Source organism: Ictalurus punctatus, chromosome 14 (genome assembly GCF_001660625.3).
Source record: "Ictalurus punctatus breed USDA103 chromosome 14, Coco_2.0, whole genome shotgun sequence".
NCBI lineage: Eukaryota > Metazoa > Chordata > Actinopteri > Siluriformes > Ictaluridae > Ictalurus > Ictalurus punctatus.
In genome coordinates this window covers 11973439-11989081 of record NC_030429.2, presented here as the reverse complement: position 1 = coordinate 11989081, position 15643 = coordinate 11973439, and the positions used below count along the sequence as shown (strand labels likewise).

Here is a 15643-nt window from a genome sequence, read left to right as displayed (position 1 = left end):
TTGAGAAGTCCAAACATCATAAACTACGTGGCTCTGACTAACATACTTATGTAACTGCATGATTTACGTAAACAAATGTGGGCTTTTCTAAATAAGGTTGTGTGTGTTGGTATTCAGTACAGAGGGTTGAGGTCTTGGAGCTGCAAAGTTGCACCTATGGGAGACTGCACAGTGTCACTGTACTGAACTGTACTCCCTTTTCTCTTCTGTCTCCATGTCTCTATTAAGACAAATCCTGTTTGAGAATTCCTTAGATTAATCTAAAATATATCTGAATATCCTGTTTATACGGGGCACACGGTGGCTTAGTGGTTAGCACGTTCGCCTCACACCTCCAGGGTCCGATCCCCGCCAGGGCCACGTGTGTGCGGAGTTTGCATGTTCTCCCCGTGCCGCGGGGGTTTCCTCCGGGTACTCTGGTTTCCTCCCCTAGTGCAAAGACATGCATGGTAGGCTGATTGGCATGTCTAAAGTGTCCATAGTGTATGAATGTTTGTGTGAGTGTGTATGTGAGTGTGCCCTGCGATGGACTGACACCCTGTCCAGGGTGTACCCCGCCTTGTGCCCGATGCTCCCTGGGATAGGTTCCAGGTTCCTCCGCGACCCTGAAGAAGGAGTAAGCGGTAGAAGATGGATGGATGGATATCCTGTTTATACTCCAAATGTACATTCAATAAGTCATGATGAGAATGTCATATTCCTAAACAGCCTCTGGTAGTATTCTATTGAATAACAACTAATTATAAACTCAATTAGTATGGTCCTCTATATATTATGACTTAAGAATAAAAACAAACGTTTGTATTTACGTTAAGATTGTTATAATCATGTTTGAGTAAATATCTGGGGGAAAAAGATTATTTTAACTGCAGTAAAACCAGTTATTGGTAGTAGGCTCAGATTGTTCAACCCAAGTGTATGAGGGCAAAAGTTGTGCCAGGACAGTGCAAGACTGTAACACTACTGCCCTCTAATGAATATTTGAGAATATACATGCTCATTTGACATAAGGATGGGACAATATTGTATACCAGCATATTTAAGGAATATTACATACTTTGAGCTAGTAGTGGATATCACCCATATATTTCTATCCATCTATTGAATATTATATATATATATATATATATATATATATATATATATATATATATATATATATATATATATATATATATATATATATGTGTGTGTGTGTGTGTGTGTGTGTGTGTGTGTGTGTGTGTGTATGAATGGCTAAAAGTTAGTTTAGTCCATGATACATCCATTCAGTCACTGTGACTCAGAGAAAATATTAATTACCTGATTATGTATTTATATTTCCAAATAACTATTCAGAACAGTCATCACCAAATCACTGTCCTGCTGAAAAATCTACTCTACTTCATCTGGAACCTAAATCTAATCTGTATGAACATCTCTATGTTTCCCTGTTCCATTTTTGTTCTGCACTCTTGGGAGAACAGTCTGTATTTGGTCCTCTGAGATCTAGGTGGCCACATCTGTAGATGTCAAACATAAAACAGCGCAGAGCATCAACTCCACTGCAGACAGCTGCTTCCTTTCCTACACAACACTGAGACGGAGGTACAGTATTACGTTCTATACACAATTCCCCTCGGTTTGCCTCACATCACCCTCACTGGGACAAACCGATCCTTAAAGAAAGCACCACACAACTACACAGGAAGTTAACTATCTTACATTTATTATTTTTTTTTTTTTTAAACCACTTTAATAGGAACAACTGCAATTATCCAATAAGCCAATCATGCAGGCAGATAGACACATATATAGACAGACAGACAGACAGACAGATAGACAGACAGACAGATAGGACAGATAGACAGACAGATAGTCAGATAGATAGACAGACAGATTCAGCCAAATGACACGCCCTGTAGATGCCTTTCCAACGACCGATGCTGTCTGTGATACAACGCTGTTTAAGTTAGTTTAAGGATCATAAAAGAAGTTTATACTATAATTATTTTATGGTTGGTTTACTGTCATTGTACCTTTTACCTTTCAAAAGCCTTGAAAAAAAAATTAAATAAATAAATAAATAAAAAACACACTACAGTAATGATGAAAGATAATGAAATCTTTGTGATTTCATGTTAGCACATTTCTGGTTGAATGAGTTTTCAGGTTTGATTTTAGGAGTATGGGATAGGGACAGGCCCATTTTTATTAGACTGTAAATCCATACAGTAATCAGCCCAAATACAGCAAATAAGCAATTACTGCCAGCACTGACTTCAAATAAAAACTGCTCTAGAGCTTTAAATTGCTAATTAGTAGTAATACTGTCTGCTAGCTGATATACAGGACAGCTATATGGCTATAGTAGTTGACTTCCCATCTCTTTTTTTTCTCCACTCCCTTTCTATGGATGTGTACAAGACTTCCTGCTTTTCTTTTCTGGCTGCATTTTTTGCTCTCTTTCAAGGCCTGAACATTCATTAGTAACATCCAAGCAACCAACCCTTAATTCAATTCAGTGGCCTACTGTACAGTGCAGTACACTGAATAGCCTTTATTTGTATTGGATAGTCCTTGCTGAAAGAGAAAATAAGACTTGATGAAACAGGGCCAAAAGCATAATACACTGAGGCGGTCTTTAGACTGTACATATGAAAGCTATGAAGACAAAGATTTCATGGTCGTGCCCCTCTTACACCCATTTCATCAGCTTTAAAAGCACCCATAAATGTGTAAATACACTATTGAGCATTTAAACAATAAAACTGCTTAATATGTTTTATTGCCTAAGAAACTAAAAGTGGCATACAGGAACATCATAAATAATGCAAGGATTTGCACTTGAACAGGATGCATGTTGTCCTGCAAACCCTTCACCCAATTACTATAGTGAAGCAAAGACTAAGCGTTCAACCAATTAATTTTCTACTGGCTAGATGAAAAATGTTGTTTTCAGTGGAAAAATGTGCGGCAAAAAATGTAACACTAAAGGCAAGTGACCAGAAAAAAAAAACCCAAAGCACTCAAGACTGAAAATCAAGTGCTTTTTATACTGTTGCATAAAAATTTATTTATCTTTTTATGCTTTTGAAAAAACATTATTCAATGAATTTTTAATTAGAAAACCTACAAGATGATAACCTTTCAGTAGGATGGTACTTCACAAACCAAGACAAAAATAAATAAAACAAGTAACAAAATACTATTACACATGATCTGTACAGTGATCAGGGTGTTTTTAAAAAGGACTGAATTTCTGAAATGAGTCCTAGTCTAATTCCCCTACAGAGCTGGACTATTCAAGGATTTCAAAGCATTTTTCCTTCTTTTAATACACCTGACCTCAACCATTTTGTTTGAGCAGGGAAAACACAAAGATGTGCACTATATGACTAGTGATAACCTCCTAATTCAATACTATGTTTGCCTACTTTTAAAATTTTCACTTATACATTTATTCATTTGGAGGAGCTTTATGAGAAGCAATTCAGTCCAAGGATACAGCTGAGCAGGTGCTCAAAGTCCCAACAGTGACTCTGTGCCAGACATTGGATCTCACTCACAGCATTTCAGTCAATAGTGCAGAAAGGTATCTGCTGAGATAACACTGCCCTCACTGCCCTTGTTTTAAAGGATTTTTGCTTTTTTTCCTGCCAAGAGCTCTCTGTTTTTTCAGTCTAAGATTTCACCAATCCCAACACTATATGCACCTTAATCCTGTATTATATTAGATGCTAGTGACGAAAACCATGGCTTTAGGTGTACATCTAGTTCTGTACACAAGACTAGTCCATACCACTTGCATATTTAACCCAAAAGTGCATATATAACAAACCACCAAGTTCAATGTTAACTACAACAATAATAATAATAATAATAATAATAATAATAATAATAATAATAAAAACAACAACAACAACAACAACAACAACAACAACAAGAAGAACAATAATAATAATAATAATAATAATGATATCATCCACGTAAGATAATATTATTGGACTACAAAACTTTGGAAATTCCTGCAATATATTAATAAGCATTGTACCAAATCACATTTCTTATGTGTTCTGTCAGCATCCTGAAGATTCCAGATAAGGTTTCTGTGGGTGTTTGATAAGAAAAATATGTTTAATTTAATATCAAATCATTAACTGTGACAGATTTACCAGTTTAAATATATTGCAAGTCATATCACAATCACAAAGGTCAAGTCAAGTGGCTTTGTCATTTCAACCATACACAGCTAGTGCAGTACAGAATGAAACAAAACAACGCTCCTCCAGGACCTTGGTGCTACATAAAACAACACAGGACTACAGGAGACTGCACAGAACTAAATAAGACCTACACATTTTTACAAAATGTGTGCAAACAGCACAAGACAGTACAGTAACTACTAAAACAGGACAACAGGTCTGTGTATTGCCGACAATTCTAATGTGGAAGTATCAGATATAACAGTTAGTGCAAAAGAATAACAATACAATAAAAAAAATTTTTAAAAAGACTGAATGAATGTAAACATAACATGCTATGACATTGTATTCAGTAGATAAGCTTATACCAAATATGGACAAAGCAAATATTTCAGTAGTAGCCACTTAAAGAGTCTAGTGGTGACAAGAAATTAAATACGGTATTTTTATAAATACAGTAGCAGCAAAAATGCAGGTAGTCAATACAGAAACGTGCAAAAATGGCAAGGGGAGTGGGATTGTGTTCGTGTGTGAGAGAGTCCAGTCTCTGGGTACTGAGGAGTCTGATGGCTTGTGGGAAGAAACTGCTACACAGTCTGGCCGCAACGGCCCGATAATAACATGGTCTAATATCATGTGGCCCTACAAGACACAAAAAGAAACTGCTGATAATGAAACTGTGATAAAGAATTGCTCCACTGAATTAGAGGAAGTTGGTTACAGGATGTTTTGTTCAAACAATTCTCACACAAAGCGTACACACATCAGTAACAAGGGAAGAGAAAAAAAAAGGCTATAGATGTAAAGCTCTCTTTCTTTCAGCCATTAAATGAAAAATAAATAATGCAGTGAGGTGACGGAGTTCTGAGGTTCAGTGAAGCTCCTCGAATATGAAGCTGCAAATGCCAGAACAGCAACAAAAAACAAAACAAAAAAAAAACCAGAACTTTCTCAAGCAATTCAAACAAATAATCATGAAAATCATAAAACAGTAGCCCAAGCATGAAGCACAGCATTTGTCTCATCCAACAGCAGGTGTGTCTGTGGATGTGTTGACACCATTTGCTGCTAAAACGAGAACAGTTCTGCGTATTTCACCACTTTGCTTTCGGTTCAAGAAAGTAGCTCTGGAAATCACTGCAGGCTTTATGCAGCTCTGATCACACACCATCAGTGCAGGAATGGAAACCAACAGGAATGTATGATGATAATGCTATGTTATATCTAGTCTTAGAAGAGGATCGCCAAGCAGACTGCATTTCCAATCTAATGACAATGTCCAGAGAAGCTGGTGTCAAGATCATGAGTATAACGTCTGCATTCATTACTCTTCATTTTGATCATGTCTTTTGACTGCAGTTATTATATTATATTAGTCAGCATTCAAGTCAGTTAATATCCAAAAGTCAATATTTAAAACATACATCAAATGTACAGTGCTGTGAAAAAGTATTTGCCCCCAGCCTGATTTCTTATTTCTTTGTGTATCTCTTATCTTGTCTGTAGATCTTCAGACGAAATACAATACAAAACAAAGGCAACCTGAGTGAACACACAATACAGTTTTTATTTCTTTATTTTTTATTGAAGCAAAAATGTTATCTAACACCTGTGTGAAAAACTAATTGCCCCTTAAACGTAAAATCTGGTTTTGCCACCTTTAGCATCACTTAATGCAACAAAGCTCTTCCGATAACTGGAGATTAATCTTTCACTTACTTCTAGGACTAGGACTAGGACTTACTCATATGCTTTGGATCGTGGTCTTGTTGCATAATCCAGTTGCGCTTGAGTTTCAACAGACTGAAGACCTGACATTCTCCTTTAGGATTTCCTGGTAGACGGCAGAATTCATGTTTCCCTCAATTACTGCAAGCTGCCCAGGCCCTGAAGCAGCAAAGCATCCCCACACCATCACACTTCCACCACTATGCTTGACTGTAGGTATGATGATATTTTTTGTGGAATTCTGTGGTTTTACACCAGATGTAACAGGACCCCTGTCTTCCCAAAAATTCCACCTTCAACTCATCAATCCACAGAACAGTCTCTAAAATGTTTTGAAGATCATCAAGGTGTGTTTTGGAAAAATTCAGATGAGCCTTAATGTTCTTCTGGGTTAGCAGTACTTTTCGCCTCACCACACTTCCATGCATGGAATTTTTGCCCAGTGTCTTTCTGATAGTGGAGTCATGAACAGTGACCTTTATTGTTGCAAGAGAGGCCTGTAGGTCCTTTGATGTTGTCCTTGGCTCTTATGTGACTTCCTGGATGAGTAGTTGTTGTGCTCTTGGAGGAATTTTGGAAGGTCGGCCACTTCTGGGAAGGTTCACTACTGTGCAGAGTTTTTCCATTTGGAGATAACGGCTCTCACTTTGGTTCTTTGGAGTCCCAGAGCCTTTGAAATAGCTTTGTAACCCTTCCCAGACTGATGTATTTCAATCACCTTCTTCCTCATCATTTCTGGAATTTCCTTCAATTTTGGCATAGTGTGTTACCGGGTAAGACCTTTTAACCAACATTATGCTGTTGAAAAAATTCTATTTAAGTGTTGATTTGATTGAACAGTGTTTGGAGTAATCAGGCCCTGTTGTATCTAGTCCAGCTGAACCCCATTATGAATGCAGTTTCATAGATTTGGGGAATTAGTGACTACGGGGGCAAATACATTTTCACAAAGGCCCAGTTGGTATTGGATAAACTTGCTACAATAAATAACATTATCATTTAAAAACTGTATTTTGTGTTTACTCAGGTTGCCTTTGTTTCATCTTAGATTTTGTTTTCATTTTTGAAACAATTTAGTCTGAAATATTCCCAAAAACAAAAGAAATCAAAAAAGAAAATACTTTTTCACAACACTGTATAATATACAAATGCTTATAAATAAGCACATAGTACAAAACACTGCTCATAAATCAGTCTGATCTCTTATCTAAATTTCACACAGTGCTCAAGCTGCCAGAAGTCCTTGTCACTATTCAGGTCTTGACCAGTGCACCATGCCATTACATCACTTCAGTACACCATCTAAACCTCTCAACAGTTACTGCCGGCCAGTGATTACACAGTGAGAGTCAAACACAACGTTCTAAACTCCATTACTCCTTTGAAGCATCAATAACTCCTCAGTGTTTAGACACACTCTTCCTTAATAGGTTTCTGAGCATGAGTTGAACTCAATCTAGGACCCCAGAGAGGAAATCTCTAGGTGTTTCATGGTTCTCTCTGCCAAAACAGAACCAAAAGTCTGATGACCTCTTATAAATATATCTGGCCCACATGAAATGTCCCGGTATAGACATTGGAAAACTTGGACTCTAAATCCAATTATTTGTGTCAAACATTTCTTATTACATACATTAATCTAAATTTAACCTTAAACCTAACATCTTAAAAAATAGAGCAGAACCATTGGCCTGAAACATCAGCAGAGAGCCTCTGCTGCTCCCCAGAGTTCGCTGACAGCAGGAAATCCAGCAGACGTACAGGGAGATGATTAAGTATCCACTCTTTAAACTCTTTAATCTAAACATGTGCTCTTACATGTTCCACAGATCAGGTTCCAACATGGACTGCAACGTGTAAAGGCTTTCTACATTGCTGCAAGCAGTATGAGTGGGGACGGAAGTGGATAGAATCTGCCGCCAATGCAGCTATATCTAGCCAAGTAAACATGGAGGAAATGGGATATACAACACAACCCTAGATTAAACAGCAGAATCAACTGCAGTGCATCTAATGCTAAATTTAGTTTTGGGGCACACCCAGGCATCATGACGTTGTGGCTCAGTGGTCATGGGTGCTTTCAAATGTAGCATTAATCCATTTGAATCGAACCCTGGTGCATTTTCCCTCTTGGTGCAGTTCATTCTAGTAGGTGAGAACAAATAATTTGGTGCACAACAAAATAAATAAATCTGACAAACAAAAAAGAGAAACATGTAACATACAAAATGTAAACTAGTTATTAAAAATAAGTTATCTAATCTTTTATTTAAAACTGGCTTCATGTTCTCCATGCACGGGTGATTTGTGTGACTTCTATGCACACTGGGCAAAGATTTGTCAGTGACTTAAACCGTCACTGTACTTCTGACCAATCAATGAAGAGCTTTAGAAGTAAGTTTTCAGCCCAACACACCTAAGTTAACATTTTCTGCATGTTGTTTAATTGAATTGTGTGCAGTGTGAAAGCAAACTAAATCAAATAGGAAATGAACCAAAAGTATCAATTATGCTCAGAGTCAGACAAGGAAAACGGACTAAAAAAAAAAAAAAAGACCGAAAGTGCCCTAAAACTCTGAACTAGCAATCAGACAGCCAGAAAGCCACTGTGAGGCCCTTAGCCCTCAAATACTCAGGTCAACTGCATGTCACTTAAAGTGAAAGGAAATGATTCTCAACCCCAGTTCTGAAGCTCATTTACATACAGCTCATTTGTTCTCCTGAATCAGCTCTCAATGGACTTGATAATCAGTTAATAAGCTGAGCAAGGCAAGTTTCAGACTACAGCAGTGAAAATGAAATTTGTCTGAGGTCTCAGGTTTGGAACTGAGAACCACAGATGTAGTCTGGGGTGGTGTTTGTGCCTCACTGTTCCAGGGTCTAGAGTTTAGAGCTCCAGTTATTATCTGTGCAAAGTTTCACATGTTCTTTCCATGTGCACGTGTTTTCAGCCACATTAAAAAAAAATGCTGGCTGGTGGACTGCATACACTAAAATTCCTGTTAGATGTGAATAAGTGTGTGAGCGTGTGTGATACAAGGACTGGTGTCCAGTCCAGTATGTATTTTCACCTTGTGCGCAGTTAAGTTCCAGATCAACTGAGACTCCAACCAGAATACAGCAGTTACTGAAGAAGTGTAAATGAATGCTATAGACTGCGCGTATATAACAAAACTGCAAGTTGTAGTTGGTAGATAGCTGATTTTTTTTCTAGGTTCTGAAAGCATTATAATGTTTTAAAAGCTGCCTTTTACAGTTTTAAGAGCAGACAAGCTCTTGCTTGAACAGAATCATATTGATTTCTAAATGGATAGATAATGATATGCTTCCTTGCTCCATTCCTGCTTTTTTACTTGCATAATGGTGATCAGTGGGACCTTGTTCTACCTTTAGAGAGAAGAAGAGCATGCAAACTTCACAACATGAGGTTTCCATGCTAACAGAACAGTGACATTTTTAGAAAAGCTCTTCATCTCCCTCCACTGGCTTCCTGTAGCCACCCACATCAAATTCAAGGCCTTGATGCTCACCTACAAGACCTTGTCTGGAACAGCACCCTCCTACCGCAACTCTCTCCTGAAGGTTTATGTTCCCTCACACAATCTGCGATCGATTAATGACCGAGGTTTAGTAGTACCTATTCAGCGTGGCTCAAGGTCCCTTTCCAGAACCTTCATACTAACTGTTCCTCAGTGGTGGAATGAACTTCCAACCTCAATCCGGACCGCAGAATCTCTCACCATCTTCAAAAAACAGCTAAAGACCCACCTCTTCTGTGAACACCTAACCAACCCATAAAAACATGAATAAATAAATAAATAAATAAAATAATTTGCACTTACACCTCTACTCTGCACACTTTGCTTTTTCTGGAACTCAATTAATGGATCTTTTATGGTGGCACTACTTGTATTGTTCTCTGCTTGATATATCGCTTTGCTTATATTTTCTCATTTGTAAGTCGCTTTGGATAAAAGTGTCTGCTAAATGAATAAATGTAATGTAAAATGTAAGAGCTGAATCATGGTGTAAATACTGTGAAGATGAAAGACAAGGCAGAAGAAATCTGTTTTCTGACCAGGATTGTGTGTTCTACTGTTAAAGTCAACTAGACACCAAATACATAAAAGGGAAAAGCTCTTTGATAGCAGCCAATATATTGACTGCATTTGCTAGATTTTCACTTATTTGTTGTTTGGCCAGATTATTTTATCCCAAGTGAAGTGAAGTAAAATATAAATGTCAGAATAAAACCCAGTATTAGTAATCTTGCTCAAAAGGTCCAACAGTGGATCTGTAACAGTTAAATCTGACATTTGAATGTACAGGCACAAACACCGCAGCACAAAAATGTGCAAACACTTTGGTATATTTGCAGACACAGATGATAAATCAAAGCTCTCTCATTATCAAGCTGAGCCATGTCCGACATAAACGCAGAATCAATACAAGCTTATAATTCATTCATTCATTCATCCATCCATCCATCCATCTTTGATTACTGCTTTATCCTGATCAGAGCTGAAGTGCAAACAGCTCACAAACACTGACCGCGAGGCGGTTATACACCCGGTTCCCAGTCCAACACAGGGCAATGTGCACGTACACGTTTATTCACAGGGTCAATTTACCATACCAGCATATTTTTGAGAGGTGGGAGGAAACCAGAGAGCACAGGGGAAACCCACGCAGACATGAAGAACACTCAAAACTGCATAGAAAAACTTACTTGAGCTCAGGATCAAACCGGAGACCTTGGAGTTGTGAAGTGGCAACGTTACCCGCCACCCACAAGCTTTATAACACAGCCTAGTGGACATAATAGAAAAATTACAGACAAAGACAATGACAGCAAGAATCTTTAAATAGTTTCTTCAAAGCATTTCCAGCAAACATGTATTGTAGACCAGAGAGTTTTAAGCCAAGGTCAAATACTGAACCAGTAGATTCACTGCATTCACTGACTTGTCAGCTTGTAGAAAAATAAAAGAGGATGCTAATATGTAATAGGGCAGACTCTTTGCACAGACGACCTTTCCCAATACTGAATTGAACAAATTACTGTAACAGAAAAAGTAAACAATCTCAACACCAACAGTGACTTCAAGCTGCAGTGTCTGAACAGAGGCCTGTTGACAATAAGCACTTCATAATTTATACGCTCAAGAACAATAGGACCACACGGGCCGTCAGTGCAATAAAACAGGCTTTTAGATCCTAATTTATCCATTTGCGAGTAACAGTTATACTGCTGCTCTTACACTCAAGCTGCTCTTAGTTTAAAGAGGCCATTGTGGTTAAACAGTCAAGCTACAGAGCAAACTGAACTGCACCTTAAACAGCTGTTATATTCTGCAACATTGGCAGGTTCTCCTACAGCAGTAGATGGTTGTGATGGTCAGTTATTAGACAGGGCTTCAGATATTGTCAACATGACACTGAACGAACAATATACTGAAAATTAAGGCCACTTGTGATACAGGCTTCATGTAAGAACACGGAGCTCAGTATTTTCAAGTTTTGCTTGTTTTTTGAATCTGCTGGCACTGCAAGTTCCCTACTGAGCAGTTTTGTATGAAATAGCAAACTCTGGATGAGAACAGCAATGCCAAGGAAAACATGTACAGAGTGCAAGGACAGGACAACACCTCTGCTGCAGTAGAACGTTAAACACTGCAGTCCATCCGAAATGTTCCCTCCACCCACTCCAGGCCAGAAAAAAACAAAAACAAATCCAAAGAGTTTTTCTAAAGTGATAAAGCCCACTTTATTTATGCAAAATACCTAAAAAGACACTCAATCTGTACCTAATATAATATATTATATATAAGTATATTATGATACAAGTATATTATGAGGCTCAAGAATATTGTTTAACTGGCTTGTTAAGCTTGCTTAGACTTGACACAGTAAAATTGCACTATATTTGACACAGTCGCACTGACGCAGCGCCCTGACGTAATTCTAGACCATCAAAACCGATGAGTCAGATTAGCTTTCAGACCTTCAGGGAAAAAGCAGAGTACTTCTACATCAATAATCGACTGTCCATCAGCAATATTCTATTCATATAAGACATTAGGTATTGTTAGGCTGAAGTAAAAAGCATCTTGATTCATTAAACAGAACACAGTCTTTCCTTAACAAATACCATGGCCATTGAATGAATTGACATGGTGCCCTTAAGGTACCGTTTTGAGAACAATAGTGTTCCTCCACCCAATGAAGAGTGTTTCCTTCCCCTAGCCTCGACATCACCTCTTTTATTTTTGTCTACATGCTGAACTGCTGTGCTCTGTTAAACATGCAGCAGAAGCGTCAAGCACTCTTGTTCAAGCACATTGCATTAGCAAGTTTCACAAACTGATTACCATATATTTATTCTCACTAAATGCTTATTCTGTTTTCAAATGAGGTATAGGATTAGTCAAACAGTTGCAAAACCACTAGGTTGTTGTTTCTGTAGATGAAAAGTGCAAGGTATTTAAGCAGATAAGCAGACCTTGAATTTTCACCACTAAATGCACTGTAGGCTGCAGCACACAGGAGATGAGTGTGTACTGGCATAAGAATGTGGATGTATGACTATTACGGCAGCTGGATGATTAAATAAACCCATGAGAATCCTTAACAATACCTGACCTTGCCGTTATCAAAAGAGGTTGATGCCACCACTTTTCACATCTCAGCTTTTTTTTTGAAAGACCTGCATAGAAGACTGGACAGATTTTTTTAAATGAATTTCTGATAAACATCCCAGTACATGTGAAATTACACAGTGCAACAAACATCCAGTGGAATACATTACACAATTAAGCCCTGCAGCAGAATTCGACCTTTTCCGATTGGATGTTGTGGCATAACTTTCATCAGCATGCAAACGTCTAAGTATATTACTGTCCTGCAGCTTTAGTATGTAATGTGCTCCCTTTAAAACAAACAAATGATTAGATGGCACAGCAGGCCTGCGCTGATCCTAAATAATATTGCTAATAATGGATAATAATAATTTGCCAATGGGTTTACATTTCATATGGAGGATGAGTTCAGCAGGATTTCAGTGCTGCTTCTTAATTAGTGAAAAGTAAGAAATAGCTGCCTAATATCCTAACCTACAAATGGGGCACAAATACATCAGAGCACATACGGAAATGTGTGTAAGGGCTCTTTCTCCACCCTTCTTTATTTTGGCAAAGTGTCAGACAAACCCAAGTAAATCACAGCTATTCCGTCTCATCCAAAAAGCATGGACTCAGATGGAGTCAAATTATTAACATGGCATAATGTTTAGGCTCAAAATCTTTTAGATTCGGCTTTTTAAAGACACCTATAAATAAGGTTGCACCACATGACTACATTCCGATTATAAAATGTAAAATGACTATGTTCAGCACAATGGTGCTGACACTTAAAACACTTTCTCATGTCACGACTTTTAGTTTAGCTGAGCTTGCAGCAATCACAGCACCGACTCGAAGACAAATATCCTCATGTCTTACAGTGACATAGCATAAATTTGTAATAGCCTCTAGCCCACTCTAACATGAACATCCATTGTTTCAAAGCAGGGGATTAAACATCTGTCCTCTGGGTAGAAACAGATGAGCAGAAAAAGACACTTTTTCATCCATGTATCCACCCAGTGATGTAACACCCTGTGTAGGCTTCTCCAAAGCAGATCATACAGTTAGCATAATATGTTTCTGAAACTTGGTACGTGTGATACCAAAAAAGACACGAAAACAGCCATCGTGGCCACATCCTGCGCAGATGATACAAGAGAATGTAATCATATGGAAAAAATAAATCACTAAAAAAAACAACACACACAAACAAGTGAGATATGTACACTGTTCATATCAAAATAACATTTGAATAAGGCAAAGGCTAAAACATTGAGTCAGAGAGAATCATCATTTGTTCCACCTGTTTGCGATTATGCACTTGGTTAACTTATTTGTGTACTTCAACCTTCTTGTGATTAGGATTATGTGGGCTACTAAGGTCATGTACAAACAGCCCATTGACACAAGAACTATATAACCAGCTAAATATTTCTCTCTCTTCATTAAACAGATTTTTTAAAACTATTAAACAGATATTAAACAGACTGTTCAAATAGATGGAATTTGATCATGCACTTTTATATGAATAAAGTCAGCCAACTTTTCTCCAACATGCCTGTGCATTATCAAAAGCATCAGTAATAGCCAGGCTCTTATATGATGATCAAGCGATCTGACATCCTATACCTCTATAGCGGTGCTGTGAAGCGATACAGTCACCTCAGGAGAGAGACTAATTCCATCACAACATTAAAATGAAGCCTGAGAAGTACAGTAAGACTAACATCACAGGGTCTCATGCCTATAATACGGTATGATTTTTCCAGAAATAGTTACACAATGCCACATGATCACAAAATGTCTTGATAGCTTTGCAACCTCTGCTATTTCAAAATATTAAGCCATTTTGTGAGTAAGAGGACAGTCAGCAACACACACTCTTACTTTCATACACGTTTAATCAACTTCACAACTTTACATTCCATTATATCAATTGTAGTTACATCTTAATCAGTCAACAGAAAGAAGTGTCATTATTATATTAAACATTTCCAGTAAACAGCTTTTTAAGATTTCAGTGCTTTGTTCACTAAGACACTATATAGGTCAAACAGTGTAAATGTTCTGTATTGGGATATTTCCATGATAGTGCCACCCCAATGACAAAGATATTTACTTTAAAACCACACTTTATTAATTTTCCCAAAATATTTTTTTTAATAAATTTTTTTGTTTGTTTGTTTTTTTTAAAAATACACTGTACCTTTTCCATACTTTCAAAGAAAAATAGCTTTAAATGTAAAGAGTAAAGACTTTTTGTTCAAAAATGATATAATTGAGGTAGTTTTCTCAGGAGCATATTACAGGAACACTGGTGCAATGAAGGAATACACCCTGAATGGAACATCAGTCCAACAAAGGTCACCATGTGCATCTAGGGACAATTTAGCATAGCCAATCCACCTAGTTAGTTAAAGACTATGGTTAAAGGCTGAGGGTTACTGATCAGAAGGTCAGGAGTTCAAGCCCCAGCACTGCCAAGCTTCCACTGTTGGGCGCTTAGGTAAGGCCCTTAACCCTCAATTGCTCAGCTGTATAAATGAGAAAAATGTAAGTCGCTCTGGATAAGGGCAATAATGCCAAAAGCCATAAAATGTAAAATGTAAATGTAAATATGGAAACCGGACAACCCAGATGAAACCCAAACGGACCATGAGAGGAACGTGCACAGAAACTCTGGACAGACCATAACCAGAGCTCTGGCTCAAACCAGGGACCCTGGAGCTGCAGGGTGCCAACTCTACCTGCTGCACCACTGTGCTGTCAGTCAGTCACAAGCTGCATTTAAACATAATTCCACTTCAACTACAAAACCAAGCTAGCTAACTAACAAAGAAAGATTCTTCACAACAAAGGCATACATAATACATGGCTCAAGCTTGAGGCAGTCAATAGTTAGGAAATATAGACTGTTGTGGCATCTGAAACTGAATTATATGTCTCTTCAACAGGGTTGTCAAAGCATTAATCACTTCATAATTCACACCTTAACTAATGTCTTATGTGTATTCTTTGTGTCACCTAGACAAAGCTATACACTGCAACACGCATCATTTATTGTGATATCATAACATGATATTTTTGACCAGAAAATATTTGCTACTC

The 15643-nt window shown here is 37.8% G+C and overlaps 1 protein-coding gene across 1 annotated transcript in view; it reads right to left on the bottom strand.

The window, feature by feature from the left end:
* Window positions 1-15643, bottom strand: part of mob2a (MOB kinase activator 2a) — a 46744-nt gene that overhangs the window by 29722 nt on the left and 1379 nt on the right. The gene's annotated exons all lie outside the window — the stretch shown is intronic.